Here is a 14,215-nt window from a genome sequence, read left to right on the forward strand (position 1 = left end):
AGTTATTCTATTTACTCTTCATGCCGATCCTTTCATATGAGTAATACTACCCCTATTTTAAAGAGAAAGCAGTTGAAATTTAATGAAAGAAGTGAAGTAACTTATCTAAGACCGTGGACTTGGGAGCTGGGGTTTAGACTTAAGTTCTTGACCTTAAATGTAGCATTCTTTCCATAAGACCACATCTTAATATGACAATGGAAAAAAGTAGGCGATATGTAAAAAAATTGGTCCATTTGCAGATTACACCCCTGCCGTAAGGAGTGACCTGAGGAACCAGCTCAGATACTGGAAAACCACTGAAGTGTATTCAATACCATTAGATTGATTATTTTTACTTCCAGAGAAGCAGATGGCATTGACCCCAATCCTAACAGGAACAGTTCTATGTTTCTAAGTCATCAAGAGTAAGTTATCCAAGAGCCACGCAAACTGGCAACCACCATGGGCTCAGGAGTAAAAGTCCTTCACAATTTCCAACTGTTGGAAAAACTTGAAGAAGTCCAGAAAGGAGTAGAAGACGGCACAGTTAGCTGAGGTCTAGAAGGTGACAAAGACATGACCCTTACAAGATGGACAGAGATGATAATCGAGCCTCCAAGAATAATTATGAAAACCGAATACACAGTTAAAATACACAGTTAAAATAGAACGTGGACCTAAATACCCAGAAATTTGTAAGATTTGTAACAAAAATCAGTATAAATGGAGTTAATAGTTCTAACGGCATGGTAGACCCAGGAGCCCTATCAGTGCTAGCAAAACGGCAGAATTCATATTGCGTCAAAGTCGTGCAAGAGCTTCAGGAACTGATGAGGTCTAAAGAAAACAGGAAACTCTCTCAGTCACCTGAAGGGCAGTGTTACCACAATTAACCAAGAAGAAAACCACAGGCCCTCCTCCTCTGCCATCCGATTTAAACAGTCTTCGTTTTCCGCAATTTTCTAGATAAACGTGCTGTAGACCTCCAAGTACTGGAAAGGAAGCCCCCATCCAAAGGCCATTTATCTTAATATACTGTAATTATATTTTTGTCTATTTGAAATATATAAGTTGTACTATAACAACAACAACAAACAACAACAAGCAAACAGTTATCCAAGCCTCAATAGTCAGAAAGACCTTCCCATGAATTTCATTGGTTTCCAACTTGGATTACCATAGGGCTGGATAAATACCAGCCAGTCTCTTGCTACTGGGCTAGTTAATTCCTTTTAAAATGAAGAACAATCCTTTATTTTTATATGTATTAAGGCAAGGATGAATATTTCTTAGCAATGGCTTCAAAAAGAACCAGAAACAATCCTGGGAGAATCTCCAAAAGCCAGACCTGACGGAGTCCTCAGTGGCCATCTACTCTGACTTCTTAATTCGCAGAGGGGAAAACTGAGAGCCAGAGTTGGCAAATACTTCCACACAGAACCATAATGTAGAAGAATTATCAAATCTTGTCGACAGAAAGACTTTGTGCTCTGAATGCACGTGGGCGTTACAGAATGGAACGTCCTTCCACATTTCCTTAATTCAGTCTTATCCTTCATTAAGACTAGACTTCCCTGTGTATTTCTTTCTGCCCCGAGGGGGGTAAATTCTAATTAATTAGATTGTAACTGAAACTCGATGGCTAATAAATAATTGTGATGGCAGCTATTATTATTGAGTGTATGTACACACACACACACACACACACACAATGTGCCAGAGTAAGAACTTTAAGTGCATTGGACCATTTCAAGCTAATAAGTCTCATTAATTATAAACATTATCCCTCATCTGCTTTTCAGGTAAGAAAACTAAGGATCAAGGATGTAAACTGACTAATCTAAGTTCACCCAGAGAACCACAGGCAGAACACAGATGTGAATTGGTCAGGTGTTTATCTAACTCCAAAGCCAGTATTCATAATTAGTTTACTACACTATATTGTTACTTCTTAAAATTATCTTCAGTTAATTTCATTTGCCTGAAACATATAGGATGGGGGTGGGGTGGGGAATACAATGTATTATCCTAAACTCTAACAATTATACAGTAGTAATAATTGTAAATGATATCCGTCTCTGAATTTTAAACTTGTTTTCTGCTGTAGAGTCTTTCAGTTTATGCATTCCATGAGCCTCTTTTATCATGGCGTAAATACAGCCCACATTTGCATTAATGCTGCTACCATATGGAAACTCATGTCAGCACTTAGCAGGGTTTCTGGGTGTCATCCATGTAACTTTGAGAAACCAGAGGGCTTCTTTCCAGATTTCCCTCTTGAACTGGCTGATACAACAGTCTTTAAATTTGCATTCAATTGAGAACAGGGTTTTTCCTTCCAAGGGGTTTTACTACTGCTCTGCAGGTGAGGATTTGGGGGAGGGTGCAGTTGTGGGGGAGGGAAAAATTATATGACAGCACATTTGCTTCTATTAAGAGATGCAAAAGGAAACTGTTACATCTGGCTCCATTTCCTTGCCAAATTCTTTAATTGTTTTGTAATCTCAGAAAAAAACAAAGGTGATGAAAGAAAATAGAAGTAACTAGGCATAAATAAAACAAGCTCATCGCAGAATCCTAACTCCATCGTCATGGCAATACATATTTATATATCTAACCTCTGACCCCTATTACCACTAAAGACTCTGATGTTGATTTTTTTACTCTCCTGTTGGAGGGAAAAATATAAAGAGATCCATAATTTTTACTCCCTAAGGTTGATGAATATCATTAGATAGAAGCTGACACTGCTTTATAATAATGCAGTGTTCTCATTACCTTCAGAATCTAGAGCTAAAATCCTCTTGAGATGTGTGTGAGGTCAGCTTCCTTAAACAGGCAGAGGTCTCTTACAGACTCAAGGTTAGAGAGTGTGCAAGTCTCCTACGGGGGTTCAGGAACTCAGTATCTTGCCTAACAACCTCTGTTACTGATAACTCGGCAAAGCCCTTTAATTCTCACAGTACCCAGGGGAAGTAGGCATCATTATTCCCAATTTACAGATGAGGAAACTGAGCAGAGGTTAACTTGCTCGAGGTATCACAGCTAGAAAGTGGCAAATTTGAAACTTCATATTCTTGAGTCTATAGTTTTAATTATTGTTCTATTCTGTCTCTTGTGGAAATATCTGGGCCACTACAGATTTTTATGCAGAAGTAGCCTCAATGTCTATCTAGACAGCACATATTTTTTGTTTTGTTTTGAAAGATCCAACATGTACTAAACCCAAGTTCCACTTTGCAAGCTTAGTCGTACAAATACCGCTGTCTTGCTGCAGATAACATTCTCTCATCGTGCTGCCTGAAGAAGCCACGCAGACACTGTGCCCAGGGAGAGGGGGTGACAGTGCTCTGGATTCATGATGGAAAACCTCCTGGTTTGAGAAGTTCAGGGGTGTTTTTGAAAAGGGACCAGTGCTCCTAAGGCTGGAGGGTAAAACTGAGACCAACCCTCATCTTCTTTCCACTGGAAAAAGGCCCCACTTCACATGCTCCTACTCTGGCTAATTACTCTTTCCTCCCATCCCCATTTCAAAGCCAATGTTTACGGAGCTCATACTATACATCACGCACTATTAAACACTTTGTTATCTCATTTAATCCACAACCACCTGAGGAAATTGATATGATATTCACATTTTATAGATAGTAAAACTAAAACAGAGAGGGGAGGGGGCTGCCCAAGGTCATCCAGCTAGTAAACAGCAGAGTGGGGTTCAACCCATGTCTATCAGATTCCAGAACAGAAGCTCTCAACCCTATCCCTTGCACAACAGATGGCATTGGCAATCCATCCACCACATGCCTACTTTTGCCTTCCAGAACACCCTTAGTCCTGTCCCTCAATTGAAGACCAGTGAGTACGGAGCTTTATCTCTGGTCAGAAAACCTGAGTGGCTTTTGTTGTTGCTGCTGTTGTTGTTAAACTTGGACCATTTGCAAGTGCAGACAGAAACGGTGTTTCCAGCCACAGTGAGGATCCAGAGGTTTTTCTGCTCATGCACTGGACTCCTTGGCTCACATTTGAAATTCATTAGACACAGCATCATTTCATTTGCTTAGGGTTTTGTTCTCTCATCATAAAAATATAACATAAAGGGCAATAATCCCCAGTGATTATCAATCTCTGATTCCGCCCCCCCCCCCCCCCCACCCGCCTTCGTGACTGAACTATACACACATCCTTCCCTGGGTGGCTCACTCAGGCTCAGTGTACTAGATAATGAAGTAAGTACTTAAGGATCATAACAACACCTGATCCATCTTTCCACCCCCAGTGATTTGGTGCAGTGTCTGACACAGAATAGAAGTCAACAAACATTGCTTGTTTGTATGAAGGATATCTTCATGCATGCTTGCAAGTAATAATAACTCAGAAGTGTGACAAAATTTACAGTGACATGATGGGGAGTTGACTTTTGATTAAAATGATAATGAGACTCACCAGTGATGGCCACCATGTGTTGAATACTTAGTTATGTGTCAGGTGCCGTGTTAACACTTCACATGAATGATCAAATCCTGTCCTCTACAAGGATGTAGGAAGGAGAGAACACTGCTGACTTATCTCACAGGTGAGAAAGCTGACACTGGAGAGAGTAAGTAACTCAGCTGAAGACTTGGAGCTCATAAGTGATGGAAATGGAATTTCACATCCGGAGACCACTGTCTGACACTGCTTTTGAAAATGAATCAAGTAATATTTTCTTTTTTCTTTATTAATAACTCATTCAACATTTTTGAGTGCATTATTTGCCCTGGGTACTAATATTAGCCACTAGGAATATAAACAAGGCAGAGCCCTTCTCCGAGAATCATAATGTTTCCTTTTTCAGATGAGCAACTATCTAAACTGGGGCATGATGTGAGAATTTTCACAGGGTTAGAAGAAATAGACACAATTTATTTTACATAGTAAGTTCTTATAGACAATAAGATATATGTAGTAAATGGAACCTTTCCACAATCTTAGAGGAGGACAGGAAAAGAGCATTATATTCAGCCTGATGGGAAGCACGGGGGGAGTATCATGGAAGGCTTCCTCGGGGTAGTGATACTTCATTGTTAGTGTTTTGTTTCAAATCTAAAATGAACATGAATCGCACCTGAAAGTCATACAGGCCTAGTGACAGTATGACTAGTAATTTTCTAGTAATCTTCCAGTGCAAGGATAGGAAAACTTTGTAAAGGGTCACATAATAAATATTTTAAGCTCTACGGGCCATATAGTCTGTCATAACTATTCAATCCTGTTATGTCCTGAAAGCAGTCATAGATAATACATAAATGAATGGGCATGGCTGTGTTCCAATAAAACTATATTTATAAAAACAGGCCCACAGGCTGGATTTGGCCCAGGGTCTATATTTGCTGACTCCTGCTCTGCTATGAAAAACTTGAATCTACAATAGCTGTGTATTCATGAGTACCCACATAACTAGCAGTACATATAGGTGCAGAAATCCTGATAAATCGAATCAGTTTCTGATCCCAGGAAGCAACTTTCCTGACTATGACTAATACCTCCCATCTTTATCTGAGAGAAAACACTCTGCGAACAACAGATGGTGTTGCTATGGAGTCTTCAACATCCTCCTCAGCTGCAGATATAACTATGCCAGTTGCAGGCTGAAAACGATCAACCAACTGAGAGCTTCCTGGGAAAATATTTAAAAGGTAGAAATATTCTACAGATGGGATATTCAGAGCTATGGTTGATTTTCTTAAATAAAGAGTAATCACTAGTAAAAAAAGAATAATCAAAGGCACTCATTCTTCACAGCCAGAAAATCATTAAAACTGGGAAAAGCATTAATGATTCAGAGTAGACACAAGACCACATTATCACTCACAATGCGATTGCTATGTTATAAATCACATGAATCTGCATTTCTAAATTTGACCCTCTGGTAAATAATCTACAACCATAGTTATAGAAAAATGTACATTTCCTCTAAGTCTGCGAAAATTCTCACATTATATCCTGATTTGTATAGTTGTCCATCAAAAAAGAAAACGTTTAAGAAAAGTCTAATATGTTTTTCAGCCAAGACAAGAGTAAAATGTACATAATTTGACTTTACATTAGTTCTTAACCCTACTTTAAACTAGCCTGGGTCTAAAGAGATGATTCTTGTATTGTTTATTTAACAAATATTTATTTAGCACAAATTCCAGCAAAAGAGAGGAGATATAGGAATGTACAAAATTAACTAAATAAAGTTATAACCCATGAAGACGTTAGCATTGGCTAGAATTCACTGTAAGTCATTGCTAACCATGGATGATTTCCTGCCCTGTGTGTTAACATTAGATATTGATAGTACGTAGAGGGATACAGGGAAGGAAATAAAACTCTGGACACATGTAAGGATAGTGTGATTAGAAGATCACAAGACAAAGTAAATTCTGAAGAAGGACCTTTCAAAAGAGAGGCAGTGAAAAAAATGACATGGAAGCTTTTAGGTGACGAATAACCATGAGTCATTTAATCTTCTTAAGGTGTTCTCTACTTTATTAGGGAACACAGTGAGAGTGCCTGGGCTTAGTTTATTTAGAAGGAAGAAAATGGGTTTATGGAGCCTGAGTCCCTCGCTAGCTTGTTTTGTTTTGTTTTGTTTTGTTTTTAATCTCATCATTTATGTCAGGATATCAGGCATTCAAAATCACTATTCAGGCATTAAACAAACATGTGCAATGTGATGACTGACTTAAGAAATGGTAATTTTCAGGCAGAAAGGATGAATCTTCAAAAGGAGAAATACGTAAAACTTAAAAGATTGTGGAAAACAATTCCACTGACAATAGATCAAAAAAAAAATCGCTTAGGAATAAATGTACCCAAAGAAATGCAAGACACATATACTGAAATCTACGAACACTGTTAAAAGAAACTGAAGATCTGAAAAAAATGGAAAAACTTGACTGTGCCATTTTGAGAGTGATAGTCTAGAAGACCAGAGGTCTAAGGTGTACGCACGCACGTGTGCGCACATGTGCGTATGTATACGTCTAGAAAGGTGGTGAGGTAGACAGAAAACAAATAATATGTCTAGTAGTGTTAAGTGCTAAGAAATAAAACACAAAGTGTAAGTGTTAGGAATGACAGATTCTTCATTGGAAGGATGGTCTAAAATTGTGAGAATTTAGTAGATATTTGGATGAAAAGAGGAGATGAGATAGGTATATTTTTGGCTAAAAACTGAGGTGGGGGATGTTACTGGCGGGGCTAGGGTTGAGGACGTTTGACATGAGTGTGGGGACAGGTTAGAAAAGATCTGGGTACAGGATCAGGTTTAGGTATGAGGCATAAGTGTGACAGCTGAGTCTAAGCAGGAATACCGGAAGGGCAAGCTGGTCACCTCATGAAGGAACGTGTGTACTAAGTGAGATGCCTCTCTTGAAAAATGCCTCTTTATCTCATAACTATTTCCTTAAAAGAAGATGATCCTCAAGGGCAGAAAAACAGTGAGAAGTGAAATGCTATCTTTGTGCATCATGCTAATTCCTGAATCCTCCAATGCCACACTTCAAAAGCACTGTGCCTCAGTCCTTCAATTTCTATTTGCTAAGAAAGGGCCTTCTTTAGTCCACGGAGGACAGGTTCTCCAGCAGGTCCTGGTCTGAGCTTTAACTCAGAGGCCTCTGTGAGCCAAGACAGGGAGCTCAGGAAGAGAGAATCTGATAATGTTTTATTTCAAACGACTCCTCCACAAATGAAGCTCCTTATCTGCACAAGCGAAAGAAAGTGAGTCATAAAGCTCCCTTCACTGACCCCTGGAGCAGCAATGCTTAGTTACGTATCTCTGTGGACCGAGGAATCTGAGGATAAACCAATGGACATAAAGTAAGCTCTCACAGGGCTGCCAGTGTGTCCCAGGCTCGCACTGCACCAGCATCAGTGGTGGCAGTGAGGCTTGGGGTGGAAGGGGGAGTAAAGCCATCCTATCTATAGCTTATCATTGAATTGACAGAATGTGAAACAATTACCTCAGTAGGTACCAGTATCCCTTACCTTTTTACTTATAGCTGGAAAGCCCTTATCTTGGAACGCAGATTTTCCCAGCTCTCTGCAACCAAATCTTCCCCATTTCTTAAAGATAGGATCAAATTCTACTTCTTCCCTGCAGACCTTCCCCATTTACTGAGATAAGACATATAATTGATCTATACTTAGGATCCATTGCAACCTTGCAGTATAGTTATGAGAAGGAGCAGTGGTCATAAATCCCAGATTCACCTCTTTCTGAGTCTGTGTGTCAGATTTCACTCATGCTTTCTGCACCTCAGTTTCCCCTATCTGTGAAATTGGCCTAATAATAAACCTCATGGGGGGTTTTTATGAGGCTATAAAGAATTAATGTACGTAGAGCACTTGGAATGGTGCCTAGTTTATAGTAAGGGTTCAGTACTCTTACTGTTCTTATGATGATGATAATGGTTATGTGTGTTCAGTTTTCATTTGCCTAGGAGATAGTAAATTTCTTGGTGGCAGTGCTTACTTCCTGTCTGCCTCTGAACTTCAGTTATTTAGCAGAAAAGGTTTGGGTATCATAGAATTAGATATATGAATTTTGGCTCGACTGCCTATTAGCTCTATGTTTAGGCAATGGCATTGAAAGGCAAGAGTTTGAGAGGCTATTTATGAATATCCAGCATTTGGACAAAGTACAGAAAGATAGGTAGCCCAAGGAAAACTGAAAGGCCCGTTAACAGCAGACTCAGTAAACATGGCGTAGTACAATGAGGTGGCCAAGTGGAGTAGACAAAATAACACTCACATTTCTATCTAGCATAGCCTATTTCTAGCTCATTTACTGGTACATGCCTAGTAAATGCTAGGTCCTTCTAGGTCTCTATCCTCTACCTCACGTAAGACTCTCTGTAGAGGTACCAAGACAAGTCCATGCCTTTGACAAATGAATGTTTGATATAATAGATGAATATTTGTAGCCAAGTATGTTCAACAGAATATTTTAATAGGTTTACAAAATCTGGAGATATAAAATACCGTCGTGTTTGCATCTAGGCTAATAATTTGAGTGCATCCAGCTTTGGTGATGGATGTACTCTACATTTTGTGTTACTGAAAAAAAAAAACATGGATGTGTTCCTTTAGTACTGATCTGTAATCAAAGATGATATTGCACCTTGGGCAAAGTAATACCATATTTAATTGCTCTTGGAATATTAACTATTCCTAAAAACAATGAATACATTTCCCAGATTTAGTGGTTTTTTTTGTTTGTTTTTTGTTTTTTTTGAGGTTTAAATAATTGATTTCTGTCTTTTGACATAAGGAAGAGAATGAGGTATTGTGAAGAGAGAAATGGTCAAAATAACTTCCTATCTGAGCTGGCAAATTTTACAAATTGATAGGATCTTAAAGTGCTCAGGGCTGAACAAAATTTGAAAATGCTGTGATGCATATTGAAGACAGAGTATTTTAGAACATTATTTAAAGTTCTTCCAAGATGGATGGAGTAGCCACCTCCTCCCGCGAGATCCCAGGCACCTGACCTACCCTTCCAATGGCTCTCTTTACTCCTCTCTGCATACGCCTTTTAATCCTTCCAGCTCAGTAACAGTCCCTCACCTGGTACCACCAGTGACCATTCATTAATGTTCTCTGATACTCATCACTTGATTCAGTGCTCTGTGGGCACTTCCTCACTTAATCCTCCCACCAGCATTATGATAAAGGTCTTACTTTCCAAATTTTATAAGAAAAGCAAAACAGAGGCAAAGTGACTTGGCCGAGATCACATGTCTGGCAGGTGGCTGAGCCAATTCAGTTTAGAAACAAGGCCAAAGCTCTGAAATCACTGACTTCATTACCAATATTCAATTTCCCCCAAAGTTATGTATGGTCTTCAGTCCTCTATGCTTTTCCTTCTCTTAGTTGCTCTGCAAATTCCTTATTTGGGTGTTTTCATAAACCAATTTGTATTTAATTTGGTATTTTCGCTGACCCCAAAACTAAATCTATTTGAACAGCGATTAGCTCAAAATGCATGAAGTACTACCTTGAACTCACCATAATTCATACTTGTCTGATTATCTCTTTCCCTTTCAAAGATTTTGTAGGTGATATTGTGGTTAAGAAACTAACATCTACTCTGCAAAGCTGATATTATCCATAATGTCAGTGAAAGGCTCAGGGACTGGGGTATAGGGTAGGGCGCTAAGTCAGTTTGAGCCAGTAATACATGATTGTTGGTGGTTCCCAATAAAGCAGCGTTGATGATCTTCAGTGTGACAGGCTATTTGTCAACCACTGGACACAAATAAGAAAGCGATTAGACACAGTTGCTGCTGTTTGCCACCTCACAACCCAGAAGGGAACGAGCCCAATGCTCTGGATGACAGGCCCAAAGCCAGAAAGAACTGAGTCCGTGATGACACTGAGAGCCACTGAAGCAACCAGACCTGGAGTGTGGTTTACTATAAGGCCATCGGTGAAGTGAGCTGATAAGTTTCCTACTGGTTCGAGCCAGTTTAAGTCTGCATATTTGATACTTGCAGCCCAAAGCATCGACTGATAGAGATTATCTTCTTCTATTTACTTAGGTCTGAGTCCTTGAAGCCAACTGTCAGTCTTTTATTTATGCGAAAATCATATTAACATTGCCTTCACCTTTTAGTACAGTGATTTCTCTTTATAAAATATCTCTGGAACAATGGTTCTCAACTATGGTGATTTGGACCCCCCAGGAAACATCTGGCATTGTGAGGAGTTATTTTTGGTTGTCACAAATGAGAAGGGGGTGCCACTGGCATCTAGTGGGTGCAGGCTAAGAATGCTGCTGAGCATCCTGCAATGCAAAGGATAATCCCCCACGACAATGACTAATCCATTCCAAAAAGGAAAGGTTGAGAAACTGCTCTGGAAGGATGCACAAGATATTGGCCATTACAACTCCCGCTGTGGAGGAAAATGGATAGCTGAAGCAAAAGGCTACCAATAACTAATACAAATACTTTTAAATAAATCATTAAACCAATTATAAAAATTTTTTTTATAAATGTAGGGACCTTTTTTAAGTAAAAGAGTTGGGAAGTAAATGCAATTTTTCCTGTTTGAAACCTAATTACTTTTTCCTTCATGACGATGTCTTCCTATGTCCAGTCACCTGCCCAGGATTACACCACAGGCCTCCTGCTGACCTCGCCTCCCAGGTTGCTCTCCACTCTTTTCCCGTCATTTCATTGCTCTATGACTTGTGACAGCTGCTAGGGTTCATGGTAACAACTCCAGATACTTCTCCTGCCCTTCAAATCCTGGCTCCATTCCTACCTGACATCATATTTCACAAATTTTCAAGGTCTAGACAAAATTTCATTTATTCTGTAAAGCCTTCTCTAATCACCTCAGTCCATGATAATCTTTATTTTTTGCCTTCTATGGCATTTAGTGCCACAGAACTCAATGAAATAAAATAATCTGCAAATCTTTCAGCATTAGGACTTCCTTCATAGACAGTAAAGTTCACCAGAGAGGTTAAAGAACTATATTTTATATTGTTCTTTCATTCTCCATAGATGTGACCATAGTAGTAGGCACAATGGTATTCAAAATAATTGCTAAAACACAAACACACGTTTACATGCCTGCTGGCCCTCCAACTGAGGAGGCAAAGTTCATTTTATGTGAGAGGTAGATGAAAAAAAAAAAAGAGAAGAAAAACGATCCCTAACACTTGTAGATATAACAGAGATATAACAGATAGATTCTAATCTCTCTTTATAACTTCTCGGAGAACCACACCATCTAATCCTGAATTTCCCAGCTGTGTATATGGGATGTTAACCAGAAGTCCAGAAAAAAGAATTCCATGGTCCACTTAATTTGGCAAATGAGTTAAACAAAATTAAGTGCATTTCTTCAGTGCAGAGCATCTCAGAATATGCTAACATTAATATTTAAGAATATGCTGTTTTCCAAATGTATATTTCTTAGACATTTCTGAAGGATATTCATCCTTGACAGTTTTAGAAATGCTGATCTAGACTAAAGCTTCCATTTTTCAAATGAAAAAACTAACACTCATGTGACACTTTGGCTAATTAGTTGCAGAACCAGGAGCTGATGCCAGGTTTCCCATTGTGACGCCTTCCTCACTTCATTTACTTTGTGACCTCGACACTCTTTCCCCATCACCCAGCGTGAACTCCCCCATCCACACACACAAGCTTCCATCTCCAAAGCCTCTGTGACAAGCTGGGCATGTGTGATTCCCATTTGCTAGATGATAAAATGAGGCCTCAGAGAAGCTTAGTGTCTTGGTCACAGCCATGGTTGCAGTGAGCAAGCTGGGACTAGAAACCTGGAGCCTGACTCCACGCTGATCCATTGCTCTTAGTATACACTTCTCTCTCTTTTTCATTGTAGCAATAGAAATGATTTTTGATAAAAGTTTGGGAGTGGAGAGGTATAATCTACTGCCCCCTGGCCTTAAGTTTAAGACACATAGCAGTCTCATTATATCATTAAATATTTCACTTACTGGAATACACACCTAAATAGAAAAAAAAAAAAATACTGCCTAAGATAATGGGATATTAAAAAGCAAGGAGAGATTTGAAGAACGATCTAGTCCAACCTCTTTATTTCACAGTCAAATAAACTGACATCATAAAAGGAACAAAAACTTAGAGTCAGTTGGCAGAGCCAGCATCTGAATGGGTCACTCAGTCATAAGACTGCTTAGATGCCTCCATTTACCAGCTGTGTGACCTTAGGCAAATCACTTTGCTAAGATGTTTTTTTTTTTTCCCCCTGAAAAGTGAGGCTATTCATATCTAGCTCTGAGCATGAAGATTAAGAGAAACAAAGTAAAGGCAAGTTAACATGGCCAGTGACAACAGTAGTTATTAGGTTATTGCTAGTATTATTACCTGGAGTTCATAACTCAGAGTACTACTAACAATTATTATCATCATCACCTGCTGATAAAACATCTTAATTCCTATCCTTATGGGGAAAACGCTGTCCTTGTCTAGCATAGTTACTTTTTCTTTGGCCTTTTAAAAATCTGTCTTTACCATCTCGGCCGAGAGTAAAACCATGCTGACCTTCATTCTTGTTTTGCTAGTCTGTTTGCTGCTGCCGACATGCCAACACTGTGGTTATTTCAAACTTGGTGGAAACAGAACTCAAATGTCTTCTTGGGTCAAACAGTAGTGAGTGATGATGCCTAGGACTGATGGGGGTACACACCTTTACCCCTAAAACTTCAAATTCAACATTTTGAAGACACTGGAGTGGCAAACACACTGCATGCGAGGACCTTGTGGAGAGGCTGAAACTGAGATGCCCAATAATGCAGAACCAGCCACCTTCACCCCTGACAAACATACTTCCTTTTTCCCACGATGCCTTGCGAGTCCCTAGACAACTGACTGTTACTATTGTGCAGCCCCAGTCTGTAGCAGGTGGTTATAATTCAGGAAAGTCTACTTTTAGGAAATGAAAAAAATGACTCTCTGGTCATCCACACCCTACCCCTCGCTCTGGAACCTTCTGGAGCCTTCACTTTGGATTATTTGGAAGGCTCAGACTGAGAAATGTGGGTTGGAGGGAGACCAACACCCATATCCAGGCATTCCAGACATGCAGGGAAATAAACAACTGGGAATGGAACCAGAAGAATCATACTGCCTGGAAGAGTTCTTCTGAGCCTGAGGTGTGTGTCCTGGAAAACTAAAGTCCTGGGGAATTTGTAACCTTGACCAAAACCAGCTCTTACGACCTGGTGCTTCTCCAGTTCATCACTCTGCGACACGTGTGTGTCCCTACTCAGCAATTTACACAGTTCAACCCAGTTTTTCCTACGTGCTGACATAGGGACAACACTGGGCTAGCTGCTGGGGCTCAGGGTTTGACAACAGTGTTCACATTTGGCAAAGTTACGCATTTCAGATTTTCTGACAGCAATTTTCAAATTTCACGGTCTGGCAGTTCTCAAATAACTCTCATTTAATTGAGAGGTAAACTGATGTCCAGAAAGGTTAAATGATCGCCCAAGTTCCCACAGGAAATCACTCATAAAATTGAGGGCTAGAAGGCAAGTCTTTACTAGCAAGCTAGGTCTTTACTGCATGGTATTTGAATTTCTCCCTGACTAGAGAAAGGAAGGGTAAGGGTGCAACTTGCTTGTTGCCTCTCTTTGAAATTCTCGCTAACATCACCTAGACTAGGGGACATCACCTAGACTAAGTAACCAGCTTGTTAA

At 39.7% G+C, this 14,215-nt stretch overlaps 1 protein-coding gene and 1 pseudogene across 9 annotated transcripts in view; one reads left to right on the forward strand and one right to left on the reverse strand.

Moving 5' to 3' along the window:
- The window catches only part of LOC105289936, a 7,895-nt pseudogene extending 7,020 nt beyond the window's left edge, over positions 1-875 (forward strand).
- SGCD (sarcoglycan delta) overlaps positions 1-14,215 on the reverse strand; it is a 1,401,159-nt gene that overhangs the window by 176,015 nt on the left and 1,210,929 nt on the right. The window lies entirely within an intron of this gene.

Source organism: Pteropus vampyrus, unplaced genomic scaffold (genome assembly GCF_000151845.1).
Source record: "Pteropus vampyrus isolate Shadow unplaced genomic scaffold, Pvam_2.0 Scaffold30, whole genome shotgun sequence".
NCBI classification, from domain to species: domain Eukaryota; kingdom Metazoa; phylum Chordata; class Mammalia; order Chiroptera; family Pteropodidae; genus Pteropus; species Pteropus vampyrus.